Below are 14921 nucleotides of genomic sequence, written 5' to 3'. Positions count from 1 at the left end.
CACTGCAATAAGGACAGACATTCAGAGACATGGCAAAAGACACATCTTAAAACCTATTAAAGCTTCCTTTTCAAATTCCAAGTCCTTGCTCAAAAGCAAAGAAGAGGTCATAGACCTTTTTTTAGACTATTTATTTTCCATTTTCAAGAATGATACACCCATCTCACAGAACCTTTCCAGAGACACTCAGGCTATAACAAAACTGTGGGCAGAAAATGTCTGACAAATCAATCAAAGTTAAAATTCAAGAAAGCTGACATTTGAACGGAGAGTCCCTTGCTCCTAAGTATTTCAAAACACAAGAAAGCTCCTCAATCACACATTCACAGAAGATAAGGCTATGTTGTGAAGCCTCACTGTACATTTGCCCAGTTTTTCCATGCTTACATTGGCATCCTCTTTAACTATGGACTGTCCCAGAACAGCCATTTGCAAGTAAGTGAAAATAGAGTTTATCATGAAATTCTTAGGTCACGTTATAGGTCTCACTGATCTCGAAAAAAACTTCAGGAAGACAGCTATTTCTATTGTGTATTAATGGAGATCACCTGCAAGAGTTGTCTTGTCAAGTATGTCTTGTTTTTTTGGTGTTTTTTCCAAGCACAAAATGATACTAAAAATGTATCTTTCTTGCCATGGACCAAGTAAAAAGATGCTATTTTTAAATAAAAATCTCCATCATGTGACGGTTCACATCACGTGAAATCTGGTGCTAATTCAAAGCTGAAAGATAATTTCACAGACTTCAATGTGATTTTCATAGTTACAATCACAAGTCTTTAAATATAATTTAACACATTTTAGAAAGCTTGCAAATTCCACCATGTCTCATTTTCGCCAAAACTTAAGTAAAATATGAAACTGAATAACTAAATACTTCAAAATAGAAAAATTAAAAAAAAAAAAAAGTTTTCATAAAATAAAATGACAGAGTATTTCTGATTTTTTTTACCTATAAATATTCAGCAAAATCATAAAATAGCTGAGACTAGAAGGGACCTCAGAAGCTTATTGAACCTAAGCCCCTGATCAATCAGGGTCAGATGCAGCAAGCTGCTTGTCTGCTTGAGTTTTGAGTACCTCCATGGATGGGGCTTCTACAACCTCTTTGGGCAAGCCCCTCCAGTGTTTGTCCATCCTCAAGATAAGTAAGTTTTTTATACTGTGTTTCAATGGAAACATAATTTAATAATCTGTATGCAGCTTGTACCCACTGCCTGTCATCCTGTCACCAGGTGTCAATGAAAGAAGTCTAGCTCTGCCTTCTTTACACCCTCCCATCCGGTATTTACTGTGAGAATGAAATGTTACTTAGCATTTCACTGCTCAGGAGACAAGGATCTTGTGCCTAAATTAGTCCAACCACTAACCATTCGATATCACCCAACCCACACGTCATGTTTGGTGCTATACAAAATCAGGGTAGCATCTTCAGAATTCAGAGATTATGTATGTATATATGAATTATACAGTATCATGCCTGCACTATAAATCACATGACACTTGCTGACTTGTTAGCCACTTATGACCATTTACTGGTTTTGGAGACCTGAATTTTAATTTACAAGGGACACAAAAGACAGCACTATCACAGTATGAAATGTGCAACAAAACAGTAGCTCCCCATTAGATAATAAGTAAGGGTGTCCCACATATTTTTTAACTCTTATAAATGGCAAAACACTAAAAATATCTGTAAGGTCTGAGACTATTGCTCACCAAGGAATTTAAGCAGCAGAAACTAGCACAGCTGCCATCATGTGCTCCTGCACACTTTTGGCTGCTAATTCCCACTTGCACCACTCTTTGTTCCAGTGACAGCCCTTGGACAGCCACAGGGAGAAAGCGGGGATAAACCCAACTCAAAACAAATGCAAACAAATAATTGGCTATTTTCAGTCTGATCCATTCTCCAAATTTACAAACAGCAACATGTGCTGAGTGAGGGAGAATGACAATATGGGGAGGAGAAAAGAAGCTGGCACTGCTTCCTACACAGACATGCCAGGTTAAAGTGTTCGTTGAACATTTAGGCTAAAGCTAAGCAGTCAACACAAACTCCTCAGCGAGTAATACTGCATTCCTTAGGCATTGCTTTCAGAATAAGATGGACTGGCCTCTGGAGATGCCTGCTCCTCTCCTGAGGGTAAGCAGAATCTAAAATGACTGAGATACAGCTGCTTAGCTTCTATGTATCTAAATTAACCAGTATCTAGATGAGTACAAAATGGTAGAAAAACAGGTTTTTAACTCTTACAGCACTTCATTCCCATTAACAATAGCCATTTGGAAAAAAATAATTGTAGCATAGCTTACCATCACACTAACATCAAACAGGTATGTATTTTCTGCATGGCCCACAATTTTTTTCCTAAACCATATTTTACATCCCTAAGCAATACGTTTCAGTCATGGGGTACTGTATTCCTCCCACAGGGCATATAAATCCACAGGAGAAACATAGCCACAGTTCAGTCATGAATCACTTACATTTCTTCAGTCACTTTGCCACTTTGCTGTGCTGTGGGAGGGTCTTTTCCTTTTTGCTCAAACTGGTCCTCCTTCCAAAGGTGTCTGTCACTTCTATGGCAGATAAGGACAAAAGGTCCTTAACTTTCACTAGAAGTTATCTAAGAGTAAAAAGGGAAAGGAACACAGTAAGTGCAAGAATCTCTATTGTGTTTTATTGCAAGGTATTACAACCATCTCTTTAAAACACACTTCAGTGTCATCCTTACACATACATACTGCACACCCAGGAAAAAAATCCCACACATTTCACATCTTTCTTTCTTTGTATGAGACATGTGAAGTAGTCACTGGTCCTAGAGCAGTCACCCGCTTCACTTCTGAGATTCATAGTAACAAGACTGTAGGTCATTGAAAAAGCAAGTGTACAAGTTAAAGATGACTTCACATTATGATTATTTATTTTGTACCAGAAAGACATTAAATACTTTTGGCTGGGATCAAGTAGGAAATCACAGTTTGTTGAGCCAAAGTTCACTATAAACCGTCCTGCCTAGCCAGTACTGATAAACATTCTAATCTGAAGCTTCTGTTAAACAAAACAGCTCTCTATTGCTTATATCTTACTGCTAATAAAGTGGGACCTGGGGTTTATGATAGGTGTCATTGAAATTTCTCCATGAAAACTTAAAACTCACCACTCCATCAGAGTCAAATCTATAAATTAAATGTTAAAAAATATTTAGAAAGGAATAAAGGACAAAGAGTAACATGTCATTTGCCACTGAATTAATCCCTATATTGAAAAGTGTGCTCCATTTTCTTGTCCAGCACAGAAAACAAAACAACAGAACTAATTAGCAAAGGCTCAGAGAAGAAAACACACACAATCAAGGGCTTAAAACAGTTTCCATATATCAAGAAGAATTCAGTATGCCACCAATATTTAGACTGGAAAAAAGCTGACTTAAGGAAGGCCATGACAGAAAACAACTAAAGTCTGAAGAAGATTGCACAGACATTGTATGTTCCTTATCTTTGAACTCAAGAATCACCTAATAAAAGCCAAGTTGAAAAGAAAAATGTGAGTTTCTTCTAACCAAATGGTGTGGCAGAACTGTGAGCTTCTTCCCAAGGATGCTGTTTATACAAGGAGGTTTCCTAAGTCAAGAGGAAGATGGAGGTATCCTCAGAAGACAGCCACCACTGGAGACAGATGATAGCCTAAGCTGGTCTGAACCAGGATAACCAGTCCTACCTCCTTGTATAGTCACTTACGTTAGTGCTAATTCAACCAATTTTATACTCATTTTACACTGATCTATTCACCACCCACAGTATTGAGAATTACTGCATTAGGTACACAGGGAGTCCAGTCTTAGTTGCATTTGAAGTACAGGCTAGATCCTTTTGAACACCAAAGTGAAATCCCGTGGTTCTCTGTACCTTACTATATGCTTAATAAATTTGATTGATTTTTTCCAAAGCATCATCACCACTGAAAAAAAAAAAAAAATCAAATGAGGTAGCAAAGTCTTACTGTAAAGCAGCAGTAGCCTTCCTCTCCCCGGTCCACAGTCCCAAAGCAGCCAGGGCAGAGGGCTACAAAGCAAGGTTCTGCTTCTCAAGTTGTTTGCTGGTTTCATTGGTTTCATGAGTCTAACTTTATCCATATGTTCGCACTCAGTTCAACACTTATATAAATGCAGGTCAGCATCTCCATTTCCCAAGTTTCATCTCAAAGTAAACCTTAAAAATCATATACTCTGTATTCCAATATCTTCCCTTTTGCTTTAATCTCTAGGATACAGCAGAGTTTCTGATTTATTTTGGGTAAGTGCAGATCAATTAAAATTCCTTCAGGGAAGCCTTCTGAACCAGCAGAAAGTGAATGACTGTCATCAGGAAGAAACACTTTGCTGTCACAAACTGGCGTGTCACACTTTTGAGCAAAAACTATGTTAATTAATTCTATCCATACCTACCAGGTGTACCAAAGGAATATAACCAGTCCTTTCTGCTGTCTTACTAGATACATATCTTTGTGTCTGTGAACCAAGTATCCCTATATGTAGAGCTGTGCATTGGCACATTATATGAAGAAGCAGCCTGTACTAGCACAAAAAACATAGCAGGACAGAAATAACTTTGTTCAGACATCAGTATGCAACCAAAATTCCTTTTGCAAGATGCATGAATTAATACCCTCAATTACCACCCAAAAAACAGACATTTCCCAGTATATCCACATACATACCAACTGATTAATACTCTTTTCAGACCCTACAGTGAGGAATTTGTGTAACTGACACTTTTTCTGGCCAGTTTGAAATATTGGATCAAAGTATGTTTACTGTTCTATCTACTCCCCTCTCTGAAAAAGAAGAGCCTGCTACAGTGTTTGCTGTTCTGTTTGCTTCTGCAGTTTAAATGGCTACACTGAGGAAGAAGGAAATTCACCATACAGCATGCTAATAATCAAAGACTCAGATAACACTGGCCTATAGCAACATTTTAGGCTACCTCTCCCTTCTATCATTTGTCCAGCTTTTCTGTTTAAAATGTTAAGGGTAGGAATATAACCAGACAGCTCAAAAGGTATTCAAGGTCTGATATCCTTCACATCACTTTGATACTAACTATAAATAAGAGCAAGATGTACCGAAAAAGAACCAAATATTTCAGCATTGATACATGAGCAAAGACAAGTTTCTTGAAAAATGGCAAAATTTAGAGATGTGAGTTCCAGGTATACTACAGAAGGTAAAATACAGGATTTTGCAGGAACCTTTTGAAAACAATCTGATAGTAGCAGTAACAATTCAGAATTATCACCACCACTACTTAAACAACGAGAAAAAAACACATGAGAACAGGTGGCTACCTACTGGTTGTCAAATAAAAGTGTTGATTTTTACTCTTTCCACATGTGGCTTCAAGTTACCATCAACAAGTTTAGAAAATCTTCCCATGAATCCTGGCTCTCTCAAACAGGTGCACATAAAGGGGGAAAAGTTGATATGCGATTAGATCACTTGCAAACATTAGAAGTCAACAGTAACCCCAAAAAATCGTGTTAACTAAGAATGCCTTATTTTCAACCATTTGCTATACAATTCCATTTGAAGGTTAAATAAGCATTCATTCCGACTTTAAAAATTTATTCCATATAATCCTTAATTCAATTATACCTGGTAGAAATACAGTTATATCAAAGATGCATGGAGAAGGTTTTATATCAAAACTTTCTTAGATTACGGTTTTGTGGGTTTTTTTTTTTATTTCTGAAACAGCACAGTGATATAAGTAATCTGCACTTTTAAAGACACAAATATATTTCAGAGTACACACATATTAATTTGGGATATTAAAAGCTACACTTGTGTGCAAACTCACACCATTCCTATAAATTACCTAAGACACAAAGTAAAAGCTATGCATCATAACGTGATCTTATTAGTGTAACAGTTACAGGACATTTTTGGCAGTTCATAAATATACAGCTGCATTACAAAGCCATCCCAAATAAGCGCTGATAAAATCCTTTATCTCTTGACTGTCGCGTATTTTTAGAGTTTGCTAAAGAAAAATGCATTAGAGAAAAAAGTATTTGAGGACTATACAATGAAGTTTCTTAATTCTTTTGGGATTAATATGATACAAAATTCCATTTTTGTAGATAAGCATCCTATTAATTTTACTTTCAATACCTATAGCCTATTTGGTGTAACTAAGTAAAAAACCAGAGTAGAATGTGGCCTGATATCATAGTATATAAAATCAAGGACTGGATTGGAGTTTCGATTTTGGTTTGGTTTAAGACTGAACAATATTTACTCTCATTTCTAACTGTATAGACTGTCTAATTCTAATACATTATTACAATCCTGTTTCTTTGGAACCATGTTTATCTAAAAGCCTTTACCCCAAAATCTTATCCCAAAAACATAAACTCACAAAAATAATTACTTCTTTGCTAATAAATGCCAAAAATATCTTTAAGAAAGATGTATTAAAACAGTGACAAAAGATATAAATATATCTGTACTGAAGTCCCTTCCTGCTGATCTGTGGTACCATTGTGCTAATATGGAAACAAGACAATGAGTAAACAAGAGATCAACCATGATGTAAATAATTAAAGCAATTCAAAAGAGTTACACTGCAAACTTCTCTAAATGTTGTGCTGTTAAACTGAATGAAGCTGTTTGGTTTGTCTGCAATTTAAGAAACCTCATTATGCTATGATCGAAAAAAAACAACAATGCTTCAGAAAACATTGAGTTGGGAGTACTTCCCTTCTCCTATACAATAAAATAAAGAAAGGTAGGACAAATTATCTATCTACAAGTAAAAGGGTCTTTCTACTACGCATCAGTGCTAGGAAAATAGTCAAAAATCTTCCTTACGTTTTTATATAGGTACACCTTTAAAAGACCTGAAAATACATGCTAAAATTTGTAATATTTTAACATCGATTCCTCTCATCAGTTGTACACCAAATTCTTCAAATCTTCTGGATTTGGATTACCATTAAGATTTAGAGAAATATTCCTCATTTCTCTTGCAGATTTAGTCAACACTTATTTAAAACATACTGACCAGAAATACAACCTTAAACTGAATTGCAAGAGGATAGAATGGCATGAAAACAAAAGAAAGACTTTTGTCTAAATAATTCCCTTCTTGGCTACCTGTCCACCATCCCGAAGGAAATGATAAATATGAGATGGATGAGAGAAGACACAGGCTGACTAGCTCTACCGGGCAACCCACCAACCAAGAGAAAATACTGGATTTGGGACAATCACATGTAATACTTTGTCAACTAAAATCCAAGCTTGGGAAGGTTCAATAAAAGTGGTAAATTTGTATAGTATTTCTTGGGGCAAATATGTCTGGGAATATTTTACTCCAGTCATCACCAGTGGAAAAGTGCCACCTCCTTTGCCCCATATTCCTTCCAGCTCTATCTGCCCCTCTCTTTCTAAGATTAGGCTGTCATTCAGCACAGGGACATGCAGCAGGAGCAGAAGAAATGAATGTTGAGCAGTTCAGTGTGATTCCAGAGAAGGAGCATCACACACAATTCAGCCCATCAGGGTTATGCAATCAACACCAACACCAATGTGATGGTAGCAGGAATTCAAGTTTGATTTTTAATCCACCTCATTGCTAACTGGTTTGGATCCTTATCACTCGAGAAAAGATTACTCATTAATGTCCAGAACTCTTATGGTGCTGTAGCACTCCTTTATTAACACGCAAATGTATAAAAGGTTTCTGCATAGAGAGACATGTGAGAAATTCCATCAAATTCCACTTGGGTTGGTTTTTTTTCCCCTCTATTTCTCCTTTTTCTCTTTATTTTCTCTCCCACTATCCCTTTTGGTGAAAACACTGTCCCCCTGTGCAGCTCTGTGAGGAAGACAACACATGCATGGAGCCAGCAGGGACAGGAAGACAAGAGGAGAGCACTCAGTGACAGCCGGGATCCCTCCTTGTCACCTTGGGCAACGCCAGAATGCGGGATGGGCTTAGGCAGGATGGAGTGAGAGTCAGTGATGCTGAAGCCAAAGGTACAAGGGCATGAGGTTTTAAAAACAGATTATGGGTGATGAAACTATGGAATCCGTGGCAGGCCAGACAAGAGCATATGTTTATTTGAAGGGATGGTTTATATTATTATGCAGGAAAAGGTAGAGTTTAACTAAAAATGTCAATATGTCTGTCTGTGCTTGATCTTATGGACCTATTTGCTTCTGAGTGTTGTAAATAGGATGACATCCTTGGGATATCTTTAAATTCAAAATTTTACTTCTGAAATTTGGCATATTGGAATGTAAATAAATGTTCATTTACAACGGTGTTTTCTAGGAGAGTTAGATTTATTTTATTGTCATCATTTTATTGTCTGGTATATATTTCTCTCACAAAGCAATGCAAATCACTTTTTTGAATAACTGCTATTTGTATTGTCTGCTTCATTTCACACATACAGGGTGTACAGTGGTCTGGAGGTAAAGGTAAAATTTCCAGAGAATGCAGCAGCACAATGACTTAAACCAGACTAATCTGGAGCTAAAGCAGCCCTAACTTCCCTAACCTTCAGCTCCACCTAGAGATTCTCACTCCTGCCTTGTGCTGACTTTAAAACAGTCCTGCAAAACAAGTGCAAAAACAACTTTTGACTAAAACACGGTCATCCTTGCTAGGGTGAGAGAGGAGTAAGGAGACATAACATGGATAAGGGAAGAGAGATCACACAGTTGTGATGTGGCCAAGGAAAACATGGCCTGCATGGAGCTGTATGATCAGCCATACTCAGAAACTAATCTAGATTAAAAGTAAACTGGCTAAATAGAAGCTGCTTTCAAATTCATGGAGTGCACCCAACCCACAAAACACTGTATGAATATTTTCAGAGGCATAGCAATGAGGAGAAGGAACCAAAAGATGCTTAAGCCAGTCCTACAACTAAAGCAGCATTTACCACCCCATGATCTGATTAGCCTGTGGAGTACACAGTCAAAAACCATCAGCTATCACTGCAGCCTAGCAAGCACCCTCATCCCCAGCTGCCTCCCCCTCCACTCCTCTCAAGCCTACAAAGACACACTGAAAGGAAGTGCAAAGACCTACACTGCAAATGAGATGGAAGTGCAGTCCTCGGGGCACAGGTGTAGGTTCTGCCACAAGGACAGGCTGCAGAAGGGCAGCAAGGACTATAGCATTAACACTCAGCAGCTGCTGGGTTTAATTTACATGTCTTAGAGAACTGGTGCCCATTATTAGAGTGGATGTACACTGGCCTGGCATGCTTTGGTTCATTATCATTACATCTGTACATAGGTATGGACACACTTATGTTTGATACCCTAAACAGTCCATCGTTAGTATTCATATCATAAACTGAAAACTAAATAAAAGTTTATTTTTTGGCTGGCCTTAAGATTGCACAACTTTTTTAAATCTCCAAAAGGAAACCCTAAATTCTATTTCGTACTCCTTTTCATTTTAAAGATATTTGATTCTTAAAATGTATTTATCACATTGTTTTTCAAAAGGACATGGCTGTACTGTACCTAATACGAAGTACCTAACTTACATATATACCATCAACATCATATAGAGCACACCTAAAATAACTGTGGTCCATCATTCTATTAAATTATTTTCCACTTTTTAACAGTTTTGTTTAATGGATTCAGGAAGGCAACCATTAAATTAGAACTTAATATGAGCTATCACTTTGTAAAAAGAGCAGCAAAGTATGGAATGATGGAACTCACAGTTCAAAAAATTCTGGGGTTTATATTTAATAATTTTACATTTGCTTATATATTAATTTTCCACACAATTAAAAACTAGTAATTAAAAAAAAAAAACAAAACACAAAACCACAAACTTTGAGAAAACAGGGGAAAATACCTTATCTGCATTTCTCTTCCAATTCCATTTGGACAACAGTATTTCCTAAATGTAGCCTATTCACTGCTGGATATGTAATTACCTTCAGTTCATAGTCTAGACATTAATGCTTTCGTAGTATTTAAGACTCCTTGTAACATGCTTGCTGCTTTAAGTAAGCAAGGCTAAATCTTGACCAGATAAATTAGCAAAGAATGCAATAAAAGCTGCAATAAAAGAACTTTATCCTCCAAACCTTCAAGTTGCTGCTAAATGAGATTTCTTTGAAATGCAGATCAGTTGAACTAGATTAGTGAATTTTAGCTCCTGTCAACATCATAACAAAATACAAATACAATTGTTCAGTGGCCTTATCTCCATGCTTCCATCTGCTGCCTTGTTATTTACTTTCCTTGATTTACTATGCAGATCTAAATAAGACACATCAAGGAGGGCTTACAACACAATGGCTTCTTAAGCTTTACATCAAGGTATTTGAAACTGAAGCCCTGAAAGGGCTGCCATCAAAGACATATCTCTAATGAACTTCCATATCAGAGAGGTTTGGTATTTAATACTGCTGTGAAAAGAAAAAGCTACAAATCAGAATGGCCTATGAAGGAAAATGTCTGCAAATCTTGATGAGATTAGCACCTACCAGAATTAATATCCCAATAAAAATGATATCTGGTTCACTGAAGAGTTAAAATTCCAACCTTTGCAAAAATAATGCCTAGTGTCAGAATGGGAAAACTCAGCTGACAAGGTTGAAAGGTCAGGGGGGTTATTCTTTTTTTTTCTACAAAAAATGTTCAAAAAAGCATTTTTGCTGGTGGCTTGATTAAAATACTGTTGACAAACTAGCCATGGAATGAAATAATTAACAGACGACAGCGCTATTGTGGTACTTTCTGCAACAGTGGAATTTTACAGTATCTTTAAAAAAATTAGCAGCAAATTCATGGCAAAATAACATAATCTAAAATGACAGCATGCAACATTTCTTCATCAATTTTACTATTTCCCTTTCTCCCCCACAGCAATCTATGGCAGTGCAGGATAAAATCTTCTGTCAGTTTGCTTAAAAAAGCCAATCTTTAAGTGCCATTTCTATTACATGCCACAGCCCTACTTGTGAAGTGCAATAAACAAAGAAGTTTCCTCCTCATGATTTAAACTCTCCTTACATACCTGACAGGTTAAACAAATATAAACACCTTAGAGTTTCCAAAGCTCAGGCATAACCTCGTTCAGTAAACCCCCAGTTCTTGCAGTGTGCTGCCATTTGACAGGAATTTTTTTTGCTGGGCATTGAAGTATACAAACAAATGATACTTTTCTACCTCAAGAAAACATTTCAATCATTTATGTTCTTCTATAGCAAGGGAAGATCCCACAAGCGTGTTCTGTACCGTGGATCAATCAGCTCCAAACCGAAGTAGACATGTTGTATGCTCCAGTGCCCGGAAATCATGCTGCAGGCTCTCCAGATGATGAAACAGAGGTATGCAGTGTAGGGGAGCCCCACATGGCACCCGCTGGTTTCTGGGCATGTCAAATTTCACAACTACCCTACAGTCAATGACAGCAAACACCTTCCCTTTACTTCTTGCCTCCAAACATGTACTTGTCTTTCTACCCTCCTTCCAAATTGCAGGCAGTCTTCCAGAAACAAAGCCGCCAAAGAGAAGCAGCATCCCATGGCTGTACCGCAGAAACCACAGTTGTCTTCTTGCTCTGTTTCATTTCCTACAGGGTATGTTCCTGGCTTACTTATGGCCACGAGAGACCACTACTTTTCCTTGTCGAATGAAATGACAAAACAACAGATTTGCATATGTAGAAGCAGGTGCAGTAACAGGTTCGACAACTCTTGACCTAAAGCACATAAAATGATTTATCAGCAACAGCTGTCCCTAAGGTATTTGGGCTCTGACGGACAGTCAAAACTACACCATCTGCACTGCCGTGTGTTAAAAATGACAATCTGAATTAAAAGCTGGTCAACAAATCTCATATAACTAATGCCTTCCATATCCTCATCCATATGTTGAATTCCCAAGACACACAACACTTGGATTATCTATACAAATATTTGAACCTAAATAAAATAAAATAAGACAATCTAGGAAGATGTGAAAAGTAGGTGTGTAGCAGTTGCTACCCATTCACAAAATACCTACTTAAATAATACTTTGAATGTACATATGTTTGAAATGCGTCTACAATTTCACACCATGATATAAACATACATTCTTTCAAAGTAGCATTTTATGTCTTTTCAGAATTAAAAAGTAGCTATAAATATCTACATAGGCTAATATAGGGTCTTTCTTGAATGCCCTCACAAAAAACCTGATTGACAGCAAAACATCTCACAGTATCTGTGGGTTCTCTGCACAGTGAAGGTATCCCAGGGTAGTGAGGTTTGCAGTTTGTATTCTGATTTTTCTGTGTAAAGGGGAAATGCCTTTTTTCCCCCCAGACCAGGGGAGGGAACCTGAGAATCTGAATATGACCCCTTAGTGAACACAGTGACTTGTTCTGGAGCTATGCTAGCAGAAGGTAGCACCATATGCCCCGAGCCCCAACTTGGATGCTCTTTCTACAGTCTAATGTGCTTGTCAAAAGATGTTAAAATCACAGATTTACTTTCTCTGGATATATTTTATTACTGCAAAAAGCAAAAAGAAAGGCAAATACAATGTATTATGACTTATATAGACTAGAATCCAAAATGTATTTCCTTCAGTTAAAACTGCAAGATCTTTTATTATCGGTGAACTGTTTCTGATGTATTTAATATTACCACAGTCTTGTGTTTGATATCAATCTCAGTTATTGCAATTCTTATCAATTACAAACTACATTATAAACTTCAGTATTACTAATTTTCTTTCTCACACAAAAGAGGAAAAATACAGCTCAGTATCTGGAAATGAGTGAAAACTACCGGATTTTGCTCCGCTGAATTTCACTGAATTTTTAATCATTCCGTTTTAAAGACTCAGAACACCAGACATCTTACCAATGTAATATAGGCAGGAAAACTACTAAAATAAGAAAAAACTAATCCATGAAGCACAAACTGGAAACAAATCTAAAATAACAAAAAATGTGCTTCATAGCATTTCTAAAGATAACTTAAAATGTGGTGCCACACATGAATTCATTTAGATCATATTTTTGCCTCTAGTTTTTAGAAGAAATACAAGCATTTTGAAAAAATATATATTTATGCATATACATATATTTGCAGGCACTGCTGAAAGACAGGAGGTAGTTTTTTTCTCAAGTAAATAATAAAATTATCTTCCAGAATTTTGTAAGATTCTTTCAAACAGTCACAATTTCTTGCAAAAACAATGAAGATTTGAAAAAAAAAAAGAAGTTCAATTTATTTACTTGCTAGGTTGTAACTGTCTGATGAGAGATACAGTGATCCCCTCAAGAGCATAAATATTTAGACAAATTTTAAAATGTGTATTATATACTTGACAGAAGGTATTTACATGACAGCCCAGAGCTTAAGCAATCTGTTATGAAATATTTCTCCATAAAACAAAGTCAAGTTAGAAAAAAAAGTGTAGCTCAGCCACATAAAGAGGCTTGAGATTAAAAACATAAGCATTTAGAAAGAGATTAGCCATATAAGTGTTTGCGTCAAAATTGTGATAACCTTCATCCCACTTCCCAATTCACTGGATCCTATGTATGAGTTTATGAAAATAGAAGATGAGCAGCACACAGCATTTACTCTGTGTCTTCTTTTACTAAGCTGTTTAATTGCCTGCTCGTTATCTGCTGCCCTCTGCTCCCAGCGGTGCCGCATCCCAGGCGGGCAGGGATGCCCGGCTCACCCTGACACCACAGGGAGGGTCAGGGCTGGGCTAGGAAGCTCAGCTCCCTCAACTACACTGACAAGGTGATGTCCAAGAGAGACAGAGATTGGTAAAAGGTGGAAACAAGCCTTGCAGACCTGTTGGCAAGGTGGACTCCTGCCATCTCCCTGAAACACAGCACAGCTCTCCCCAGCACAGATGCTGTGGAAGCTCAGGGGTCATTTATCACTTTGTGACCTACTGTACTTTATTTTGGTGGTATTAAAAAAACGACGTCTTTTGAGGCCAGATAATTTGTCACAGAGTTTGGCAGTAATACACACGTTCATCGAGGACAATTCTAAAACACCAGCATGACGCAGGAGAGTTCTCCCTCCCTCCACAAAGAACATGAAGAGTGAGACTTGGGACCCCAATGCAGCCAAAACAAACTGCCAACACATGAGAAACACATACAGAAAAATCTGACAAATAAACTTACAGGCATAATCTTCCACTGTATTTTGTTCTTTTCCAAAGACAGACAAGCTTTGGAAGGAAGACTGAGTTGGCTCAATGCAGCCACTGGGCACTTCATAACCATGAATTGCTGCCACCAAGCAGCAACTTACCAGGAAAAAGGTGTGAAAGCTTCGTCAGAATACAAGTATCAAAAAGCTAGCATTTTACCTTTTACACTCTTGTCAGGTAAAATAAGTAGTTTAGGAGAACTATATCGATTAAAAGAAGATGCAAAAAGCAAACACCAAAGGGATTAACAAGGAGCAAACCCAAACAATTTGAAATGCCAAATAATTTAGGTTTGAACCATTTTTACTTGCTTCCATACAATCCTAAAATCAGAATAATCCTACCTAACTTTAAACATCTACTCAGGGTATAATCTCTACTTAATGCAGTGCTCCTAGCAGAGCCTGTGGCTTTCCTTTGTAAGGGAAGCCAGGGAGAGGGGCTCTTCCAGCTCAGGAGCATTAGTGAAGCACCTGCTCCTTGAACGGATGAATCCAGACACTGTTAGGCTGAGTCACAAGAGGGAGTGGACTGAAAGTTATTTGGAAGAGAAGAGGAATTGTTGGATACTTTTCTAAACATAATGGAACTTGATTTTGAAAAAAAATCCAACTTTAATTTATAGAAAAAGATTCATGTAGTCCAGAGCGTACATCAAGTTTTACAATGGATATATCAACAGTGGAACAG

The 14921-nt window shown here is 37.3% G+C and overlaps 1 protein-coding gene across 1 annotated transcript in view; it reads right to left on the bottom strand.

Annotated features, from left to right (window-relative positions):
- Positions 1-14921, bottom strand: part of LOC131591951 (forkhead box protein P2-like) — a 397175-nt gene that overhangs the window by 334104 nt on the left and 48150 nt on the right. The window contains exon 3 of the mRNA XM_058863087.1: positions 2491-2630. The gene's annotated coding sequence lies outside the window, so the exon portion shown is untranslated. The remainder of the gene's footprint in view (positions 1-2490; positions 2631-14921) is intronic.

This window comes from Poecile atricapillus, chromosome W, assembly GCF_030490865.1.
Source record: "Poecile atricapillus isolate bPoeAtr1 chromosome W, bPoeAtr1.hap1, whole genome shotgun sequence".
Lineage (NCBI taxonomy): Eukaryota > Metazoa > Chordata > Aves > Passeriformes > Paridae > Poecile > Poecile atricapillus.
The sequence above is the reverse complement of the archived record's forward strand: the minus strand, read 5'-3'. Positions and strand labels throughout refer to the sequence as shown.